Source organism: Physeter macrocephalus, chromosome 18, assembly GCF_002837175.3.
Source record: "Physeter macrocephalus isolate SW-GA chromosome 18, ASM283717v5, whole genome shotgun sequence".
In the NCBI taxonomy this organism is placed as follows: Eukaryota; Metazoa; Chordata; class Mammalia; order Artiodactyla; family Physeteridae; genus Physeter; species Physeter macrocephalus.
In genome coordinates this window covers 26,733,162-26,756,140 of record NC_041231.1, presented here as the reverse complement: position 1 = coordinate 26,756,140, position 22,979 = coordinate 26,733,162, and the positions used below count along the sequence as shown (strand labels likewise).

At 37.5% G+C, this 22,979-nt stretch overlaps 1 long non-coding RNA gene across 1 annotated transcript in view; it reads left to right on the top strand.

Moving 5' to 3' along the window:
- Positions 1 to 22,979, top strand: part of LOC114484297 (uncharacterized) — a 275,416-nt gene that overhangs the window by 72,020 nt on the left and 180,417 nt on the right. Inside the window, exon 3 of the long non-coding RNA XR_008615776.1 lies at positions 484 to 624. This is a non-coding gene — a long non-coding RNA (uncharacterized lncRNA). The remainder of the gene's footprint in view (positions 1 to 483; positions 625 to 22,979) is intronic.

Sequence of the window (22,979 nt, the reverse complement as noted above, 5' to 3'; positions counted from 1 at the left end):
TTTTTATTATGATCTTGAATATTGACTTTTAATTACACACTGGTTAACAAAACAAATAAGGCTGTCATTTCCATCAAGGGAACGTTAAGGATGGAGGGTATCTTTTGACATCCCACCTACGTTCCCATCCCAGTACTACTTTTTAACATCACCCACGCCAGGCATAAAAATGTAAAAATCTCACATTACTTTAAGAAGACCCTGGAGCAGTTTTTAATTATGTTTATCGCAAAGGATACATGGCTTACAGTAATGATAGTTGAAGGGCACCTTAACAACCATATTCAAGAGTAAGAAGGGCTGTTCAAAGGGGCATAAGAGGCATTATTTCCAGCTCAATAGGAGACAGACTAGAAAACGTACTTTAAACTGAAGCCAAAAATGGTAGACAATTCAATGAACTTCCTGACCACGAGGATATCAGGGGAAACAAGTCGTTAAAAAATCCAAGAACTAAACTCCACTCTTTCTGCTATATTTCAGTTCTTAAGATGGCCTCAGCAGCTGACAGCAATGGCCCAAGAGTCCTGTAAATCCAAAGTCAGCATCCAGAAATGGTGACCCTTCTAACACCACTCTCATGCGAAGGCTCAATGATCTCATCTTTGAAGATAAGAAGAGGTGGTAAGGAACGTCTGTTGGGCGTGTATATTTTTATATTCTGTTTCTGAGTTTGAGGAGGGTTAAAGGCTTTTGAAATTTCTTCCCGGCCATTCAGGCAGGAAAATAGGTCAAGAGCTCAGTAAGACCAAGGACATCAGTGGTTTATTTCTGTATGGCAGTTAGCATTCTCTTTAACTCTTTGTCCCCAAAATATCCTGAAGTATATCCTGTTCAGAAGCGTTAGAGGTGAAGACAAATTCAGGTTATGTGAGGTCTTAATGAATGTTGGTTGTTTAATAAATCTTGGTAGGAGATATGAATGAGCGAATGAACAGATGAAATTCTGACAATGACACAATGGGATCAAATAAGTTTAATGTATTTTATTTAGAACTATGGAAAATTGGAGTAGGAAAGGACGTCAGAAATGAATCTAATCCATTTTTTTAAATTCAGTTTTTAACTCATGGGCAATGAAATAATTTGCATTCCCCCCCTCAGAACAATATCATGAGAAATGGGAATTGAAGCCAGTTCAATGATATTTTCATTACATTATACTCTTCTGGGATGGCAATTCTCTCTGCAACTTGTGTTTTGGAAAAACCTAGAGGTTTTTTGTTTGTTTGCTTTTCACTCGTATATACAACAACAACAACAAGCACTGAATAATCCCCCAAACCAGTTATTTAGCTCAATCAGGGAGCAATAGAAACTACTCTAATGTTCTGAACCATATTACAATTCTCTATTCACTTCTTGGGCCACCATGCCAACTTTGCAAACGAAAGAACAAAAGTAAGGTAGTGTTAATTACTCCAAGAAATCATCACTACACAAAACAATGGTTTTGTCATTATCGTAAATTTTTAAAGACCCTAGCCAGTGAGAAAAGTTGTTGCTGGAAAATATCAACTACTTTAGGAGTCAATGGGCTCCTTCATATCTCATCAATTGATCGATCCCTGACTTATTGATTGAAATGGAATGTAATCTGGGGAGTCCATGGAAAAGGGTCACTTTGAATGGAGAATACCTGTATTTTGGGAGCAAAGAAGAAAACGGGGCATTTTTCTAACACAAAGGAGCTTTAAGGTTGTCTTAACACTTTTAGAGAAAGAAGCACCTGCCTGATAGAATTGCAGCCTCTCTAGCCAATTATCAGGAATTCTTTCTATCCTGACGATGGAATCAACTCTCAACCAGAAATGAAAGAGCACAAGCCCACTGTGACTTGAGGAAGCTATGTTTATTTCAGAGTCTCAAGGAGCCATGTGTTGTTAAACAAAATATAAAAAGTGCAATGAACTTTAGGTATAAAGGACTTCGTTGGCTATAAAATTTTATTTTACTGCTGTCCTCCTATGGCTAAACACGTATGAGATCAGTAAAGTATTAAAATATTCAAGATGACAGAACATGAATCCTAATTCCAGAAATACAGCAGTGAGAATAAATGACAGGGGTAGACACAGAATGCCTATACTGTCATCTGTATAAAGTCCATCATTTCAGGATGTACTTAATTTAAAAAGATGCAGAGGGTAGAGTGAGCACCCTTAATTGATCATTTCCATTACTCTTCACACAGACACCAGTTGAAACTGAAAGTGACAACTTTGAGCCAGAATCTCCTTGTTACTGCGAGTCAAAGGCAGGCATATCCGTTGTGCTGACACACACAGTCAAGATGTTGGAGAGTTTTCCAGAGGCCCAAATTGTTTTCGTTAAGTCTGTGGGAGCTCAGAAAAATACATACTGTTCTAAATTTCCCTGAATGTGCAGCGAGGCAAGGGTTTGTACTTTGAAATAGGAAACCCCTTATATACTGTCTAAAGAAAGCCTTTGTTACTGAAATAAGTCTCCCTGTGGAGAATTGTAGTTTCCAGGGGAGCTATCTCTACTAATTAGACTCAATGTTGATTTGGACATGGCAAAATTGTATTATATTCCCTCAGGTTAGGAATTACTAAATAAGAGGAAGCAAAATCTTAGAAAGGAGGGAACAGTGGAGTTTCCTCCTGAACCCTTGCAGAATAGGAGAATTAGAAAATTCTTTTGGATCTTCTGTCAGACTTAAAAACATGATTAGGATGGTGTCAACGGAGCTCATCATTTTTGTTGCTTCTGGAGTATCATAGTTACATTTGAACTTGATTTTTCAAGTTCCAGCTTTCTGGTATGTGCACATTTGCTTTCAGGTGGTTTTTGTTGCTTTTGTTGTTCCCCTGTATGTGTATGTGTGTGGGGGGGGGGTGGGCTGAGGGCAGGGGTTCTCATTATTGTATCCTTAATTTCTAGTGTAGTATCTGACACATAGTAGTATTTCAATCCATATATTTTAAGGGAAGGTATTTTAGAATATTTACTTTTGTCCCTTATTTATAAAAGTCATACTTATTCATTATAGAAAAATTGTAAAGGATAATAGAAATAATAGAGATAAAAGTTAAATTCACCCATAATCTAACATCTAGTGATAATTAGTATTAATGTTTTAATGTGATTCCAGTGATCTAATTAGTATATGTATATGTGTACATGCACAAGTACACCTAGAAATCCAGAGGTATACACATACATACGTATATATACCAGACACTCACAATTAATATAAAACCAAATATTCAGTTATATATTCTTTTCTTCAACTTAACTTTAAGGAGTCGGGAGAGCTATTCCACTGAGTGGAAATTTGTTTTTAGAGTTCACAGTGTCCACTCCCTAAAAACCTCTCAAACCATGGATTCCACAACCTGAGGTTGAAGAAGCTTCCCTGTGTTTGCCTTACTGGCTAGTAGTACTATTTATTGAGCAATTACTAAGTGCCAGAAACTCTGCTAAACACTTGACTCATGGTATTCTGTTTCAATCTTCACAACAACTTTTGGCGGTAAGTGCTATTAAGCTCTTCTTTTTAAGACCTGGAGAGCATAAGTAATTTTCTCCAGTTTACCCAGTGGTAAATGGCCAAGCTGGGTTTTGAACCCAAGCCTGCTAAATTCAGACCCTGAGCTGAACCCTGGGTCTATTACTGCCTTGACTGTTGCCAGGACTGTGTCATACATCCGGATATATCTTTGAGTGCTCCACCTTTTGATCCCTTGGTTCTGTTGATCCTATTTCTGAAATATCCCCTGTTTTCCAGTCCCCCATCATTGCCTTAACTCATTGGTTCTCAACTAGGGACAGTCTGCCTTCCAGTGAGACATTTTCCTTTGTTGCACCTTGAAGGCGGATACTACAGGGCATCCGTTGGGTAGAGGACAGGGATGTTGCAAAACATTCTGCAATATTCAGGACAGGCTCCCACAGCAAAGAATTATCTAACCCAAAATGTTAATAGTGCCAAGGTTGAGAAACCCTGCTTTAGCTCATTTCCCCAGGCTCTCTTAAACACCAACAACCTCCCAATTAGTTTCCTTATCTTAAGGTTCATCCTCATCCAGACTGCTGCTATAGTTCTCTCTTTAAACACACATAAAATCATGCCACTCTCTTGCTCTGTTTAGCTCTGTAGCTCTGGAGGACTGCCGGGGTCCAAATACAGATACAAATAGTTCTAGACTATATGACTTTAGGCAAGTGATTTAACCTCTCTGAACTTCAACTTCATTACTTGTAAAATAGAGGAATAATAGCTAGTATCCACCTCGACAGGGTTCTTTTGAGGATTTTAACACTTCATGGTTCACACAGTTAAGTCCTCTATAAATGTTATCCACCATTAAAAAAAATCTTTGAAGGTTTTCTACTACCTGCAGAAGAAAACCCAAACTCAACATGACATTCCAGACTCCTTTACCATGGAGTCTCACTCAGCAGCCTCTTCACTGGGCTGCTGGCCTGGATGACCTGTGCCCTAGTTACGTAGGACTACCTGTCATCCTCTAGATTCATGGAGACTTGGATGTCTGTGTCTTTGCTCATGCTTCTCTGCCAGCCTGGGAAGTCCATCTCCTTCTTCTCCACCTGGAAACATCTGTCTTCTTCAAGACTCAGGTCAAATGTCACCTCTTCTGTTTAGCCTTCTCTATGAGCTAGTCATATGTACTTACTCCTTCCCCTACATGACCACAGTATTTTGGTTATTTCATCTATCAGTTTGTCCATCCATCCATCCATCTATCCATCCATTCATTGGCTGTAATACGTAGTAGTTAAGATCACAAGCTCTGGAACCAGATTTCGTTAGTTCAAGATCAGGTTCCAGAAACAAATTTATGTAACCTTGAACAAGTTACTTGACTTTATGAAGCCCTATTTTCCTTGCCTTTAAAATAAGTGTAATGATAATATATAGTTGATAAAGTTATTGTGAGGATTGAATGTGTGTAAACATTATGCTTGCTATGCATACGCCTTAAATAAATGTTAGTTCTCATCCAGCTTGTACTTGTTGAGCACCAACTCTCTGGCAGGTCCTCTTCACATTGTGCCTTGAATTATAACAGGTGGTGCATGTGCCCAAATCTCTCATTAGATATAATGCTTGTTGAGGAAAGGTAATTTTAAAAAAATCTCCTTTTCATACCAACACGTGAAAGAGAGGTGACAAAATCAGTATTTCTGCCAACATCTGGCCTGTGTTTCATAAAGTTGTGCTGGCCAGTATTTCTCTCTTAAGATGATATGTATGTATCTCCTGATGTGAGGAGTATGGCTGATCAAAAGGAGTCTACTATTCTCCTGCAGTCGTAGAACCCCCTCCTCCATTTCCAACCCACCTTTTAAACTGCCTCTCTGGGCATAATACAATCAAAAGAAATCTTTTCATGATTATAATAATGGCCTTGAGCCTTCTCGATTGCCCTGGAGCAGGAGAGATGATGTCAGTGACATATTCTTGTAGAGGGAACTCAGCGACTGCTTAATTTTACATGTGGAGTTTGAATGCTTTGTGTTGTGTTAAAATCCAGATTACATTCTTCTCATTAAGCAAGTGGTCCAATCTGATTAATATAATACATTTTCCTCTCTTGCTCAACATCACCAAAGGCAAGGTATTACTTAGGGAACCGCCCCCTCCCCCCAACACACACACACATAAATGCAAAATAAACAGATCTGTACAATCATTATTGAGCTAAAATAGCACTTAGAAATGTATTCTTATTGTGAAAAATGGCCACATAAGAGTTGCTGACTGTTTGTAGCCCTGTAATGTAAGTCAGATAAATTGGTGCCCAGAAGTCTGACATTTCAAAAACCCAAGAATATGTTGTGTTTCTTCTGATATGCCAGTTTTTTAATTCTTCCAGCTATTTTCCTTTTTCAAAAAGCAATTCTTCTATGCCCAGCCAGTTCAATTAGAGCATTGTAAAAGTTGTCAGAATGACTTCAACATAACTACCCCTGAGCAATAAGTATAATTTTGGAGAGGAACAAGTTCTGTTCTTACGACCTTGGTGTGGGCAATGGTGTTAACTAACTTGGAAAAAGAATGTACCATCTGCACCTTCTCCACTCAGTTAACCTGCCCAGAGAATTAGAAGTGTTCCATCTCACCTCTGAGAGGGTTCCTGTTTGGGTCAGCTCAGCATCCTTGAGCCCTTCTTTAGCCAATAGCATCCTGATTGCCCTCTCACTGTCTGCATACTAGGTGGATCCACCTTTGGGTGGTTTAGCACATGTCAGCAAATTCTCCCCTTGAGCATGGGCTGGCCTTAGAGGTTTACTTGTAGTGAACAGAATGCAGCAGAAATGACACTGAGTGATATTTGAGACTAGGTCAGAGTCAGCAAATGTTTTGCGTAAAGGGCCAGATAGTAAATATTTTTGGCTTTTCAGGCCATACCCATTTGGTCTGTGCCACAACTATGCAGGTCTGCCATTGTAAGGGGTAGCACAAACAGGCTTGTGTGTGTTCTGATGGAACTTCATAAGATTAAGTAAAGGGTCAGATTTGATTCACAGGCCATAGTTTGCCAACCCATGTGTTAGGTCATAAAAGAGAATGTGACTTGTGCTGTCTCTTTCTCTCGCTCCCTCTAAATAGACCTTATTTTTCTAGAGCAGTTTTAGGTTAACAGCAAAATTGAAGGGAAGGTACAGAGATTTCCCACATACCCCCAGCCCCCACACATGCAGAGCCTCCCCACCATCAACATCCCCGCCAAATGGGACCTTTGTTACATAACAATGAAGAAACTACCTTGACACATCATAATCTCCCAAAGTTCATAGTTTTCATGAGGGTTCACTCTTGGTGTTGTGGGTTTGGACAAATGTATAGTCATATGTATCTCTCTTTATGGTATCATACAGAGTAGTTTCACTGCCCTAAAAATCCTTTGTGCTCCACCTATTCATCCCCCACTCCCCCAACCCTGACATCCACTGATCTTTTTACTGTCTCCATAATTCTGTCTTTTCCAGAATGCCATATAGTTGGAATCATACAGTGTGTAGTCATATTGACTGCTTTCACTTAATCATATTCATTTAATATTCCTTCATGTCTTTTCACATGGCTTGACAACTCCTTTCTTTTTAGCACTGAAAAATAGTCCATTGTCTGGATGTACTACAGTTTATTTATCCATTCACCTACTGAAGGGCAAGTTTTGGCAATTATGAATAAAGTTGCTATAAACATTTGTGTGCAAGTTTTTATGTGGATGTAAGTTTTCAAATCATTTGGGTAAATACCAAGGAGCACGGTTGCTGGATCATATATTATGAGTATGTTTAGTTTTGTAAAAAACTGGTAAACTGTTTTCCAAAGTGGTTGTATTATTTTGCATTCCCACCAGCGATAAATGAGGGTTCCTGTTGCTCCACATCCTGGCCAGGATTTGATGGTGTTATTGTTCTGGATTTTGGCCACTCTAATAGGTGTTTAGTGTATCTTATTGTTGCTTTAATTTGCATTTCTCTGATGATATACGATGTGGAGTATCTTTCTGTATATTTATTTGCTGTCTGTATATCTTTTTTGGTATCTCACTGTCCATTCAAGCCACCATATCTGGCCACCATGAAGCCACCATGCTGGAGAGGCCATGAAGAAAGACTACATAGAGATAGAAGGAGATGCCTAAGTAGGCCCAGCTGTCCAAGTCTGTTCTCACAGATTTATAAGCAGAAAGTCTTCAAGATGACTCCAGCCCAGCCAAAATCTATCTGATGGCAACCATATTGTGAGACCCCCAGCAAGAGCAACCTAGCTGAGTGCAGTTAATCTGCAGAAATGGGAGATGATGGGAGGGGCACATGATGTAGTCCTGGCCTTTCACTGTGTTCCATCACCCTGCCCATATTGCTTCATATAGGGATGGACATGAATCTCCGTTTGGTCCAATGAGACTCAGTTCTTTGATCTTCACACTAAGAAAGAGTGGAGGAACTCTCTTTTTGTTGTGTTTCTAACTGGATAGTATGTCAGCCTGGGGATGCTAGTGGACATTTTGACATCATGCAGGGAGACCTTGTCCACAACAATAACCAATGAAGAAAACAGGGCAGACCAGGAGAGAGAGAGAGAAAGAGAGAGAGAGAGAGAGAGAGACGGTATCAATGATGGCATCTGTGGGGCTATTTCTGAGGATTACCCCTGGGTATTTCAGTTATAAGAGCCAACTGCTGATTATATATATTCATAAATCATAAGTTCAGGTTGATGGATTTTTTTAAAACTGGACACAGCTATGTAACCAGCACCCGGGTCAGGAAACCAAAGTTTACATTTTTCCCAAACCCCTGCCTCTTGCCTCCTTTCAACTCCCCAGAGATAAACATTATCTTGAATTTTAGCAGCATATATTAGTTCTTCCTCTTTTAGTACTTTGTAGAAATGTAGTCATCTACTATGTACTCTTTTTCATCTGACTTCTTTCATCCAGAGTTCTGCTTATGAGATTTTTCCATGCTGTTGTGTGTAAATTCAGATTATTCATGTGCACATCTGCATAATTTTCAACTAGTGAATATTAACACTATTTATTTAGTCTATGGTTGGTGGATATTTCCAGTGTTTGTCTATCATGAATAGCAATACAATGAATATTCTTAGACATCTTTTTTGATGAATATATGCCCATGTTTCTACTGGGTGTGTACCTCACAGTGAAACTCCTGGGTCATAGGGGGCGCATATTTTAGGCTTCATTAGCTAGTACCAAATCATTTACCTAAGTGGATCTTCCTCCAGCAATGTAGAAGAGTTCTGATCACGCTATTTTCTCATCAGCACTGAGTAATTTCCATCTTACTCATTTTAATTATTCTGCTAGGGATGATGCAGGATTGCACTGTGGTTTTAATTTACATTTCTCAGATGACTCAGGAAGTTGAGTGCGTTTTATTTATATTTATTGACCATTTTGACATCTTTTCTGATGAAGTGTCCAAGTCTTTTGCCCATTTTTCTATTGGGTTATCTCTCTTTTCCTCATTGATTTTTAGAAGTTGTTTATATATTTCAAATGTGTATTTGTTTTGAGGAAATGTAGGTATGTCAATAAGTTTTTAAATGTGTGTTTGAATTGGGATTTTGTCACTTAAAACTTTGGCTTTTTAAAGAACATGGCTTGGCTGAGATGCTCAGTTTGTTTTGTTTTTTTTTTCTTTATTTATTTTTAAAAATATCTTTATTGGAGTATAATTGCTTTCCAATGTTGTATCAGTTTCTGCTGTATAGCAAAATGAGTCAGCTATATGTATACATATATCCCCATATCCCCTCCCTCTTGCGTCTCCCTCCACCCTCCCTATCCCACCCCTCTAGGTGGTCACAAAGCACCGAGCTGATCTCCCTGTGCTATGGAGTGGCTCAGTTTGGACTCCAGGGCAGTAATACACTCGCTATTCCATAAGAGGAAGGCCCAGACGTTATGGCTTAGTTGAACAGCAAAGAATTCCTCTGATTCTCCCAAGTAGGACCTTGTTATGAACTACAAGTTCATCCGGCAAGTGCATAAAGTGACAAGTCATGTCCCCTTCTCTGATGAAATAGGCAAGTTAGAGAAGAAGGGATATTTAATTCGAAATGGACTGCATGGATGAATTCCCTGCATTTTCTATCCTCTCAATTTGTCTTTCTCTATCTGTCTTTCAAAGGAGGTTGCCCTAGGATGCACTGCATTGTCACACATTGCTCCCATGTGCACCAGACTCCCTGATGACCCTCAGGTTGGTTCTTAATGATCTTTTAGAAGCCCAGACAAAGAAACCAATGCATCACTGATTGCAATTGTGAAAAAGCAGGTAGTGGGACTTCTAGGCTTTCAGATTCTTCAGGGAATTGCCTAACCTCAGAAACTCGCAAATTCTTCCTTTCTTCCATGCCATTAGCAACAATATATAAGTCAAACACAACGCTTACCATCAGTGGGAGAAAATGTCTTTTCCATTCTCCTCTGAAACCTACCTTCACCTCCAGGTAAAACATAGAAATGTGGATTTTTGAGCCTTTTTCTCCCTGTATGGCCTTGACATTAATTCACCCTTGAAGTTCATGCTGGTAGAGGAGTCAAGTAGCAATCTGAAAAATAGTTAGCTAGGAGACTAGGAAAAACTAGAAATTGACAAATCATTTAAAGTGGCAAATCTAAAATAAACATGCATCAATAAATAAGACCACATCTGCCTCAGGATTTTTAATATACTTGACTCTAGAAATGAGATACACCGAAGGATCAAGAGATCACATATGCACAGGAAGTATTTTATTAACCACTTTGCTGACTTGCAAATAGATTTTATGTAAATAATAAAAACATTGGTCACTGCCTACAAATAGTTAAACTTGAATTTGCTGTCCACGAAGGTGAATCAGTGAGGCAGCAGTGACTTTTAACATATAAGCATGGAAACCTAGTTCAGTTCTCCTTCTCAACATGTTTCCATCGGGTCTTAAGATCAGAGTGTTTTTGCATGGGATATGACTGGTATCTTGGAGGAAGTAGGCTCAAAGGATTGAGAGATAAATATTCATTCTGCCTTACCCATCCTTCTCAACAAACAGGCTGGTAAATAATTGCATCAATCTCTTAAGGTTGACACAGCCTCAGGAGGTCAACATTGCTCCTGTGGTTATATTGATACTTCCTGTCGTCTATCAGGTGTGCTGAAGCACCTTGCCTTTACCTTGGTAAAAGGAAAACAAGATGATCAGACTGCAAAACCCGTCGACTTTGATATCTGATCATGTCTAGACAGTTGACAGCCCCGCCTCTTAGGACAGTAGTCAATTGTTTTGCATCAATAATTTGATATGAGGGCATTTTCGAGATGCTACACTTTCCTGATATCCCTTCCTGTGCCAAACATCTATCTTTCCTCATTCATTATGTCCGGGTAACTCAGTGGACTTAGTAACACTTCGTTTAATTAAAGTTTCTCAAGGAAGAACCAAGAGGGCTCATTACCTTAAAATACTACCTGTGGACAAAGTAGGAAAAATGTTAACTAAATTTTAAGCATCTAATATAGTTACCCAATGTGTATTTGTTGTAATAGAATTTGAAAGCAGTCATATCATCTGAATTTGGATGCCAGTTTTTAAAAACCTAGTATCATTCAAATTTATAATTAAGGGAAGAATGCAAGCTGGTGTGGTAAATAATTTTTGGGGGAAATGAGAAAAAAGTGAAGTGGCAAAATAGCAATAAAAGAGTCAGAGGTTAATGACACTGACAAAAATCATAGTAACACTGCCATGCATATATTTGTATAAACATTGATTTGTGTCACTTTTACATACAGACTAACCCTGTGGCATTATATTGAGTGAATCCTATTCTACCCATTATAGAAAAGGAGACATTGGATGATTTGACTAAATTTTTTTAACAGCAGAGCTAGGCCTAGAATTGGAATCTCTAACTTCTTATCTGTTTAAATAGGCAATAAAAACATCTCAAAACAAAAACAAAACCTCTAGAGAATTGAAATTGGCTTCGGGAAACAAAGTTATCATTTGCTTCATTTCCAGTAAATTGATATTATCTCTTAGAGCTACTGTTTGTTTTGCTTTTTACTCTAGACACTGCTAGTCACTTCATTTGAAATACATAATGACTCTATGATGTAGGAATTATCATACCCATTTTTCAGGTAATTTGTCAAAAGTTACGTAAGATGACCACCAGAAAAAACATTACTAACATCCTACGAAAAAACACATAAACTAACAACAACAACACCCTGTAGAACCTAGTGCCAAGATCTTGGTTTCTAATGCCATTCTCCAAAAAAACAGGAACAAGAGTTTCTTAGAAGAATGGCTGATTCTAGGACTGGGACAGGAAATAAATAAGATGAGCCTGAAACATGAGTCAGGAAGTAAAGAAGTGCTCTGAAAAATGAAAAAACAAACAAACAAACAACCCTACAGTGACGGGGGGGGGCGGTGTCAAAGGGACACAGAAGTGAAATGAAAGAGCTCCCAATGGCCAAAACTGGAACAATTTGAGCAAAAAAATAAAGTGATACTGGATTATAATTCAAAGTATAAAATGAATATCCGTGAGTCCATACCAATATAAATAAAGGATCAAATAAATAAATTGGAGAGAATAGAAAAATCTCCTGTGTAGAAAATTACAAATATTTTATGTAGACACTCTGCCTCAAGGAAGTGGAATATAACTTCCCACTCTTTAAGTGTGGGCTGTGCACAGTGACTTGCTTCCAAAGAGGACAGTATAAAGGAGAGTAACACCGTGGAGAAACCTGACAAGCACTACCTCAGCCAAGTGACAAGGGTCAACATCATCAGTAATAAGTCATGTTGATGGCACGTACCCTTGATATGATGTGATGAGAATCGCTCCTTATCTCTGTGGTCTTTCTTCCAAAAACCCTGTAGCTACAGTCTAATAATGAGAAGTTCACCAGACAAAGCCCAATAGAGGAACATTCTACAAAATACTTGAATAATACTCCTCAAAACACCCAAGGTCATTATAAACTCAGCTGAGAAATTGTCCCAGCCAAGAGAAGCCTAACTCTTCAGAATCTTTAGACATGACAGCTACATGTAATATGGTATCTGACATGGGATCCTAGCACAGAAAAACAATATTAGTGGAAAACTAAGGAAATCTGAATAAAGTATGGGATTTAGTTAATAATAACATCAATTTGTGGTGTTCATAACACAACATAACACATGTTTATAACACAATTTGTTCATTAATTGTGACAAACAAACCATGCTGATGTAAGATATTAACAGTAGAGCAAGGATATGCAATATATAAGAACTTTGTACTATCTTAGTAAGTTTTCCATAAATCTAAATCTATTCTATAATGAAAATTTTATGTTCAAAAAACCTCTATAACCTTGAAATAAAAAGTGGGGAAAGCAAACCAGTCAGAAGAAAATGTATTTATTTACCAACTAATCAGTTCATCTGTTCATTTGTTTGTTTATTCATTGATATCCTTAATTGTTCAACAAATACTCTTTCATGTCTATTTTGTGGTAGCATAGTCCCGGGTTGTAATGATTCTTCAGCTCTACAAGGGTCATCTAGTGACTGGCACAGCCCTGGGAAGAAGTTGTATAGCATGTTGGGTAGTCCAAAATTCTAGGTCAGTGCAATACACTGATGACATTTGGTAATATCCATAAAAGAAAGGAGAGAAGTATTGGAGGGGGAGGTGGCTACTCGAAGATTACTGTGGATGGAGAATTTCCCATAATTGGAGTCTGATTATAGATTATATTGCATACACTGGTCCAGTGAAAATTACTTTGCTTTTCCAATTACTTTTTCTTCCAATGCACCATTGTGTTACTCAGCGCTTACAACGACTACCCATTTCTGTTTGACTATGGCACTGTCATTTTCTGAGAGTAGCAACTAAAGCCATTTTATGAAGCTCACCACTTTGGGCCTGCAACATAATTCAACAGAAGTTGGTCTCATTTCTTAAGTCCCATTCTGTAAAAGAAATGATTGAATTATATTCATGGTCATTTTGCCCTTTCACCAGGAGTATACTATTATTGTCAAACTTATTTTCTAATTGAAAAATATATTGAACACAAAAAATGAAGTTCTTGAAGCATTTGGACACCCATTTGTTTTGTAGTGACCACTGCAATGTTGAGGAAAGCTAACTAGAAATAGAAATACATTCTCAACTTGATGATCTAATGACTACCCTCCAAGCCTCCAGACATAACACATAGCATAAATCTGTGTTTTCTGAAAATATCACATTGTGTTCTTGAGGATTTCAGCAAGGAAATGATCTCCAGTATAAAATCTATATGAGATGTATGGAACTTTCTGCAAGGAATGTTGGATTATTGCACTCTGTAGCTTTGAAAACCATCTTTCTTGGATGGCAGCAGAAAGCTTCAATATACTTGCATGAATTATAGATGATACTTAGTACTCTTGTTAAAGTAGCTAAAGGATGCTTTTCTAAGACTCTTCAGCCTATGGATGTTATTATGCATCTGTCACACCAAAGATTTGCCTTTGGAGATACTTTAGTATTCTAGACATTTTTCAATAAATTGAACATAGTACCTGAAGACTGCTTTTTTTTCTCCTTTGCTTTTTTTTCTTTTGATTCTGAGAATAGGACAGACATGTATTTAACCTAGAAATGAAGTCATGGCTTTTAAACAATTAGCCCCAAAGAGGAATTGATTTCAAAGAAAGTCTGTCTGTGAAGGGGTGGGAGACAAAACCAACATTGATTCTGGAGTACAGCTTTCTTAATAGTTCAGACTTTTAGGTGCCTAAAAATGAACAGCTTGTCAGTAGAGAAATGGGATAGCGTACAGATCAGAGGCCCCAAATCAACATTCTCCTTTTCAAAGACATACTGCTGGCTTAGTTCAAATGCTTTTCCATACATTTTTTGATGTTCTCTCTAAAACACTGTACACATTACCGACATGAATGCTTATCATTTCAGCAATTTGCCTTAGTAACAGACTAAATAAATAAATAGTCATTTAGGTTTTAAGAAGTACTTATTGTTTAAAGCCAGTGGAATGAAATCAGACTCCTGAGTACTAAAAGTGGAGATACAGTCTCCTGAGTACTTAAAGTGGAGATACAGTCAACTGGAAAAAAAAAAACCAAAACGGTATTTTATATTTTAATTCTTAGTCATTTTTACTCTAGCGAAAAATAATTTTTAATACCTTAAAATGGTTTTCTCATTAATTATAAGTTAGTAGAGTCTTCAAAGAAGGGGACCAAATGAATGTGTATGATATTGGATCATGTAGATTTTTTTTTTTCAACAAGATAAATATTAATACAAAGTGCACTAGATTTGCAGTCTTACCATCTTACATTGTTTTACAATTATAGACTAAAATTACACCTTGGAGGTATGCAGAGCCAGGGCCAGTGGACACTGAGTCCATAGGATCCTAGAGATTCTGGTTTCTTCTCTGGGGTTAACTTTTTTGAAATTCAGCATTCTCATTTGTAATTAATTTTTAGTAGATTTATAGTGCATGATTTAATATTAGAATAATGGAGTTAAAAGGGACCTGAGGGTAATTCCAGTGTCACCCTCACTAAGTCTTACAAAAAACCGACAGCTTTGTGAATTAGGATTAGAAAAACACAAAAAAGATTCCAAAAGGAATAGAAAAATGAGTGCTCTAAAAATGTAGTGCATGGAGTCCCAATTTCAGCTCCAACATGTAAAGTGCTTGGTGGTCACTACCAATCACTCTCATCCTTTCAACAAGGACAGAAAAAGCTAAACAAACCAACTAAATCAATGAGTTTTCTTAGCTGCATCAGAGAACTGAGGCCATGGGGCAAACCACCATCTGAAAATCTGGAGATACAGAGGAATACAGTGAATCTCAGTCAAGATCAACTTACCTGGAGCAGAAGAGACTAGAGCCACAAACTGCTGGAATGAATTGCTGAAGACTGAGTGTGGACTAACTTGAGAGTAAGAAACTTTCAAGGGCACAGTCTTAAGGGGTCCCTCATACTCTCATGAGTTTGACCTTCAGGAAGCCCACCAGATTTCCATAGTAATGATGCTAGGAAAACCCTCATGTTTTGGTCAGGTGGAGAAGAAAACTTACCCTTTTGAAATTCTTTCAGGGCATTCTCCATAAGAAAGGCTTATTCTTCAAGGGAAACATCTTTATCAGAGCTTTACTTGACTTGGGGAAAGGGCTATTAGCCAACCCTAGGCCCCTCTAGTCTTCCTGTGTCACCTAAAGGAAGAAAGAAAAAGGCTAAGAAATACTTCAGAAGGTCACAACCCAGGGACTTAGGCCCATTAAAAGACTGGGATTTAATGATAAGATTGTAGAATGCCTCCTCTCACCCACACACACCTTACCACCACATCAACAGGGCTCCAGAATAAGAACAGTGGATTACAACAGAAAAAGCTGCAGGACACAGTCTCTATTTAAGAGGGAGTTCTTAGGAAAATCCGACATTGGAAGAAGCTAACAAGAACACCAGAGGAAACTGAAGCATCTGGTAAGCATGGCTGTAGAAAATACTAAGCATAACCCAGTTTCTAGACAGGTGAACATAAAACCACACACTAAAGCCCTCTTTGTCTCAATTCCCATTGCCTGATATATCACAATTGACTTTCAAGAAAAACTTATAAGGAATGTTAAAAGGTAAGAAGCAAGACAGTCTGAAGAGACAAAGCTCTCTTCAGAACTAAAGTCACATATGACAGAACTTGAAATAATTCAATAGGGAATTTAAAATAACTATGATTAATTACATTAAGAGCTCTAATGTCCCACTACTGGGCATATACCCTGAGAAAACCATAATTCAAAAAGAGTCATGTACCACAATGTTCATTGCAGCTCTATTTACAATAGCCAGGATATGGAAGCAACCTAAGTGTCCATCAACAGATGAATGGATAAAGAAGATGTGGCACATATATACAATGGAATATTACTCAGCCATAAAAAGAAACGAAATTGAGTTATTTGTAGTGAGGTGGATGGACCTAGAGTCTGTCATACAGAGTGAAGTAAGTCAGAAGGAGAAAAACAAATACCATACGCTAACACATATATATGGAATGTAAAACAAAAAGGTTCTGCAGAACCTAGGGGGCAGGACAGGAATAAAGAGGCAGACGTAGAGAATGGACTTGAGGCCATGGGAAGGGGAAAGGTAAACTGGGATGAAGTGAGAGAGACAAGAGGGAAGAGATATGGGAACATATGTATATGTATAACTGATTCACTTTGTTGTAAAGCAGAAACTAACACACCATTGTAAAGCAATTATACTCCAATAAAGATGTTAAAAAAAAAAGAGCTCTAATGTAAAAAGTAGACAGTATGCATGAACATATGAGTAATGTAAACAGAGAGATGAAAACTCTAAGAAAGAATCAAAGGGAATGATAGAAATAAAAAATACTGTAACAGAAATGAAGAATACTTTTTTTTTTGTGGTACGCGGGCCTCTCACTGTTGTGGCCTCTCCTGTTGTGGAGCACAGGCTCCGGACACGCAGGCTCAGCGGCCATGGCTCACGGGCCTAGCTGCTCTGCAGCACGTGGGATCTTCCTGGACCGGAGCACGAACCTGTGTCCCCTGCATCGGCAGACAGACTCTCAACCACTGCACCACCAGGGAAGCCCTGAAGAATACTTTTGATGATGTCTTCAGTAGCCTGGACACAGGTAAGAAAAGAATCAGTAAAATTTAAGCTATGTCGATATAAACTTTACAAACTTAAATACAAACTTAAAAATGAATGGAGGGGGCTTCCCTGGTGGCACAGTGGTTAAGAATCTGCCTGCCAATGCAGGGGACACGGGTTCGAGCCCTGGTCTGGGAAGATCCCACATGCAGTGGAGCAACTAAGCCCGTGTGCTACAGGTACTGAACCTGTGCTCTAGAGCCCACGTGCCACAACTACTGAAGCCTGCGTGCCTAGAGCCCATGCTCCACAGTGAGAGAGGCTACCGTGATGAGAAGTTCATGCGCTGCAACGAAGAGTAGCCCCCACTCGCCACAACTAGAGAAAGCCTGTGCACAGCAATGAAGACCCAATGCAGCCAAAATAAACAAATAAATAAATAAATTTATTTTGAAAAAAACGAATGGAGGGACTTCCCTGGTGATCCAGTGGTTAAACCTTCACCTTCCAATGCAGGGGGTGCAGGTTCAGTCCCTAGTTGGGGAGCTAAGATGCCACATGCCTTGTCGCCAAAAAACCAAAACATAAAACAGAAACAATATTGTAAAAAATTCCATAAAGCCTTTAAAAATGGTCTACATCAACAAAAAATCCTTGAAAAAAATGAATGGGAAAAAAACACCCCAGAATATCCAAGAATTGTAGGGCAATTGCAAAAGATATAACACATGCATAATTGGAATACAAGATGGAGAAAAAAGAGAAAATGGAGCAGGAGAAATTGTTAGTGATAATGGCCAAGAGATTTCCAAAATTAATGACAGATACCAAACCACAGATCCAGAATTCTGAAAACAACAAGCAGGATAAATACCAAAAATCTAAATGTAAGCATGTCGTATTCAAACTGGAGAAAATCCAAGACAAAGAGATGGTCTTGAAAGAAGCTGCAGGGGGTTTAAAATCTTACCTATAGAGGAATAATGCTAAGAATTACATCAGACTTCTTGTCAAAAACCTCAAAACCATGCAAGGAAGTAGAGAATGGAATAAAATATATAAATTGTTGGGGCTTCCCTGGTGGTGCAGTGGTTGAGAGTCCGCTTGCCGATGCAGGGGACATGGGTTCGTGCCCTGGTCTGGGAAGATCCCACATGCCGCGGAGCAGCTATGCCCGTGAGCCATGGCCACTGAGCCTGAGCGTCCGGAGCCTGTGCTCCGCAACGGGAGAGGCCACAGCAGTGAGCGGCCCACATACTGCAAAACAACAAAAACAACAAACATATTTATATATATATATATATATATAAATTGTTGAAAGAAAAAAAATCCCACTAACCTAGTATTCTATATCCATCAAAATTGTTCTTTAAAAGTGAAGGATATATAAAGATTTTCTTAGATAAAGAAACATTGAGTGAAACTGCTGCTGATACACATACCCTGCTAGAAATGTTAAGAGAAGTTTTCAGAAAGAAAGAAAATGATATTGGTCAGAAACTTGGATCTACATAAAGAAAGGAAGAGCACTGGAGAAAGAATACATGAAAGTAAAATAATAGCATATAGATAAGTGAAGTAAATGACAGCAATGTTACAAGGGACTAGAGGGAGGACTGAGAGTACTCATTATAAGGTACCTGCTCTACCCTGGAAGCATTATAGTGTTCATTGGATGTGGTTAGTTGTAAAGGTGTATTGCAAACTATAGGGCAACCACTAACACATTAAAGAAGGAAATATAATTGATATGATAAGAGATGAGACTAAATGTAATCATATAAACTATGCTCAATTAAAGACATTCTACTCAACACCCTACTGGAAGTCCTAGCTAGAGAAAAACAAACAAACAAAAAAGGAAATAAAAGGTACACAGTGTGGGAAGGAAAAAGAAAAATGCTGTCTTTGTTTGCAGATGACATGTGAACACGTCTAATTAGAAAATCCCAAAGAATCAACCAAAAAACTCCTGGAACTAATAAGTGTTTATAGCAGGGTACAAGGTTAACGTAAAGAAGTCGATTGTCTTTCTATATACCAGCAATGAACAACTGACAATTGAAATTCAGAACACTATACAACTTATATTTGTACCAAAAAAAGAAAAGAAAACACTTAGATAGAAATGTAACAATATATATTTGAGATCTATACTATATATGGACAACTAAAACTCTGAGGAAAGAAGTCAAGGAAGATGGAAATTAAAGAAATATTCCATGTTCGTGCATAGGGAGATTCAATATTACTGAGAAATCAATTCTTCACATATTTATCAATAGATTTAGTATAATCTCAATCAAACGCCAGCAAGCTATTTTGTGGCTATTGGCAAACTGATTCTGAAGTTTGTATGGAAATGTGAAAGACCCGGAATAGCTAACACAATGCTAAAGCAAAAAAGGACAAAATTGGAGAACTGACATTACCTGACTTTAGGTTGTACTCTAAAGGTACCGAATAAAGACAGTGTGATGTTGATGAAAGAATAGATAAGTAGATCAATGGCACAGAACAGAGAGCCCAGAGAGGGACCCAAAACAAATACAGTCATGATTGTCGACAAAGAGCAAAGGCAATTCAATTGAGAAAGACTAGTCTTTCCAAGAAATGGTCTTTGAAAACTAGGACATCCATATGCAATAAACAAATAAATAAGAATGTAGGTACAGACCTTACATTTTCACAAAAAATAACTCAAATGGATTATAATTCTAAATGTAAAACAAAAAGTGTAAAATTTCTAAAAGATAGTGTAGGAGAAAATCTAGGTGACCTTGGCTTTGGCAATGAGATTTTAGATATAATATCAAAATCATGATCCATTAAAAAATTGTTAACTTGAATTTTATTAAATTAAAAAAATACTTATCTGTAATAGACCTTTTTTGAGTTAATGAAAAGACAAGCTACAGGGCTTCCCTGGTGGCGCAGTGGTTAAGAGTCCGCCTGCCGATGCAGGGGACACGGATTCGTGCCCCGGTCTGGGAAGATCCCACGTGCTGCGGAGTGGCTAGGCTCGTGAGCCATGGCCGCTGAGCCTGTGCGTCCGGAGCCTGTGCTCCGCAACGGGAGAGGCCACAACAGTGAGAGACCCGCGTACGGCAGAAAAAAAAAAAAAAAAAAAAAAAAAGACAAGCTACAGACTGGGAGAAAACATTTGGAAAATATATATGTGATAAAGGAGTTGTGTCCAACATATACAAACATATACTAATAGCTCTGTATAATAAGCAAACGATCTGAATAGGTAACTCACCAAATAAGATATGCAAATGGAAAATAAGCATATGAAAAGATGCTCAATATCATATATCATTAGGTAATAGTAAATAAAAACAACAATGAGATACCAGTATATGTCTATTTTAATGGCTTAATTCCAAAAACCTGGCAATACCAAATGCTGTAGAGAATGCAGAGTGATAGAAATTCTCATTCATTGCTGGTGGGAAGTTAAAATGGTACAGCCACTTTGGAAAAGAGTTTGTTAGTCTTTTACATGTAATCTGCAGTCTTACTCCTTGGCATTTACCCAAGTAGGTTGAAAACATGTTCACACAAAACCTGCCCACAAATGCTTGTAGCAGATTTATTAATAGTAATCAAAAACTGAAAACAACCAAGATGTTCTTCAACAGATGAATGAATGAAGCATGGTACATCCATACAATAGAATATTAATGAAACTAAATGAGCTATCAAGCCAAGGAAAGATATGAAGGAAACTTTAATGCACATTATTACATGAAAGAAGCCAGTCTGAAAAGGTTGTATGTTGTATGATTCCAATTATATGACTAGAATAAAGCAGAACCATAGAGACAATAAAAAGTTCAGTGGTTGCCAGGGTTATGGGGAAAGAGAAGAATAGGTCAAGCACAGGGGATTTTGGGGGCTGTGAAAGTATTCTCTAAGACACTGTAATGGTGGATATTATGCATTTGTCAAAAGCCATAGAACTTTACAACAGAAAGAGTGACCATAATGTAAATTTTAAAAAGTAATTTAGGAGGTTAGGGGATCCCAGGAACAGTGAAGACTTGACCAGACAATCTGACTTTATTGTAAAGTATGGAATACCACAGTGGCGGCAGTATGTCAAAGGAACACAGGAGCTTATTGAAAGAGCTCTCAATGACCAAAGCTGGAAAAATTTGAGCAAGAAAATAAATAAAATAGCATTGGATTATAATTCAAAATATAAAATAAATAGTCCCATATTATATATATATATATATATATACACATATATATAATATAAATGATGATTAAATGGTAAGGATAGATAAACCTCCTGTGCAAAAGAATTACAAATAAATCGTGTAGATATTACACCCTAAAGAAATGGGACTTTAACTTCCTATTCCTTAAGTGTGGGCTGTGTGTAGTGACTTCATACCAAAAAAAAAAAAAAAAAAAACAAACCAGTATGGAAAGGTGGGGGAAGAAAAGTAACTTTACAATGGAGAAACCTGACAAACATTACTTCAGCCAGGTTACCAAGGTCAACGTCAACAGCTATAAATCACATGGGAAATATATACACTCAATATAATTTAACAGAAACAGCACTTTATCACTATGGTCTTCTGCCCCAAAATTCAAAGCCTAAGTATGATTATGAAAAAAGTATCAGGAAGGGCCCAACAGGGGGACATTGTACAAAATACCTGACAAGTACTCTTCAGACTGTCAAGGTAATCAAAACAAAGAAAATCTGAGAAACTGTCCCAGCCTAGAGGAGCTTAAGGAAACAAAGACTAAATGTAATGTGTATCTGAGATGGGATCCTGGAACAGAAAAAGGACATTAGGTAAAAATTAAGGAAATCTGAATAAAGTATGGGATTTAGCTAATAATAGTGTATCATTGGTTTATTAAGTGTGACAAACATACCATTCTAATGTAAGATATGAATAATAGGGGTAACTGTCTGCAGAGGCTGGGTGGGCAGAGTATATTGGGAACTCCCTGTGCTATCTGTTCAATTTTTCTGTAAATTTAAAGCTGTTTTAAAAATAAAACTTATTAATGAAAACATGTATTATCATTGAGCAAATTTTATACATAATAATATTAATTTATAGCTTAGAAGAGTAATTTACATTTTAGTTGTTATTTATAAAATTATTATTTAAGTTCTTTAAAGAACTGCTCCACCCAGCACATCCACAGTGTGGTTTTGTTTACAAATATTTTACTTGCAAATATATAATTTTACAGTATTATAACTGTTGGACAAATTGAGACATTCCTTAATGGAAATGATTGACATACACAGAATCTTTCAAAAGAATCCAGCTAGGTTTTTTTTTCTTGGATGTTTTAGAGGACACAATTTATTCAAAGTTTAAGCATCTCTCCCAACCATCCATACTTGTAGGTTATCATTATCAATGACAATTACACGTACATTGAATTTTACACAATGTTGTAATGATAAGATATCTTGGATGAATTCTGTTATGAAATGTTATTTTTTAAAGTAGTGTTATTAAGTTTAAATCCTGACCTGCTAATGTACTAAAAACGAATTATGCAAATTGCCTAATTTCCATTTATTTTCTTACCTAAAAGTGGGTTATTAAGAATAGTAACCTCTTTTTTTCTTCTTAGTATAAATTAAGACAATCAGTGTAAAGCTCTTAGGTCTGAGCTTAGCATATTTTAAGATTAGCTGTTGATACTATTATTACCTTGTAGTGCCTCGTTGTAAATTTGGGATTAAAAACAGCGTAAGAGATTAACAATACTTTACATTTGCACATAACCCTAGGGCTTTTTAAAT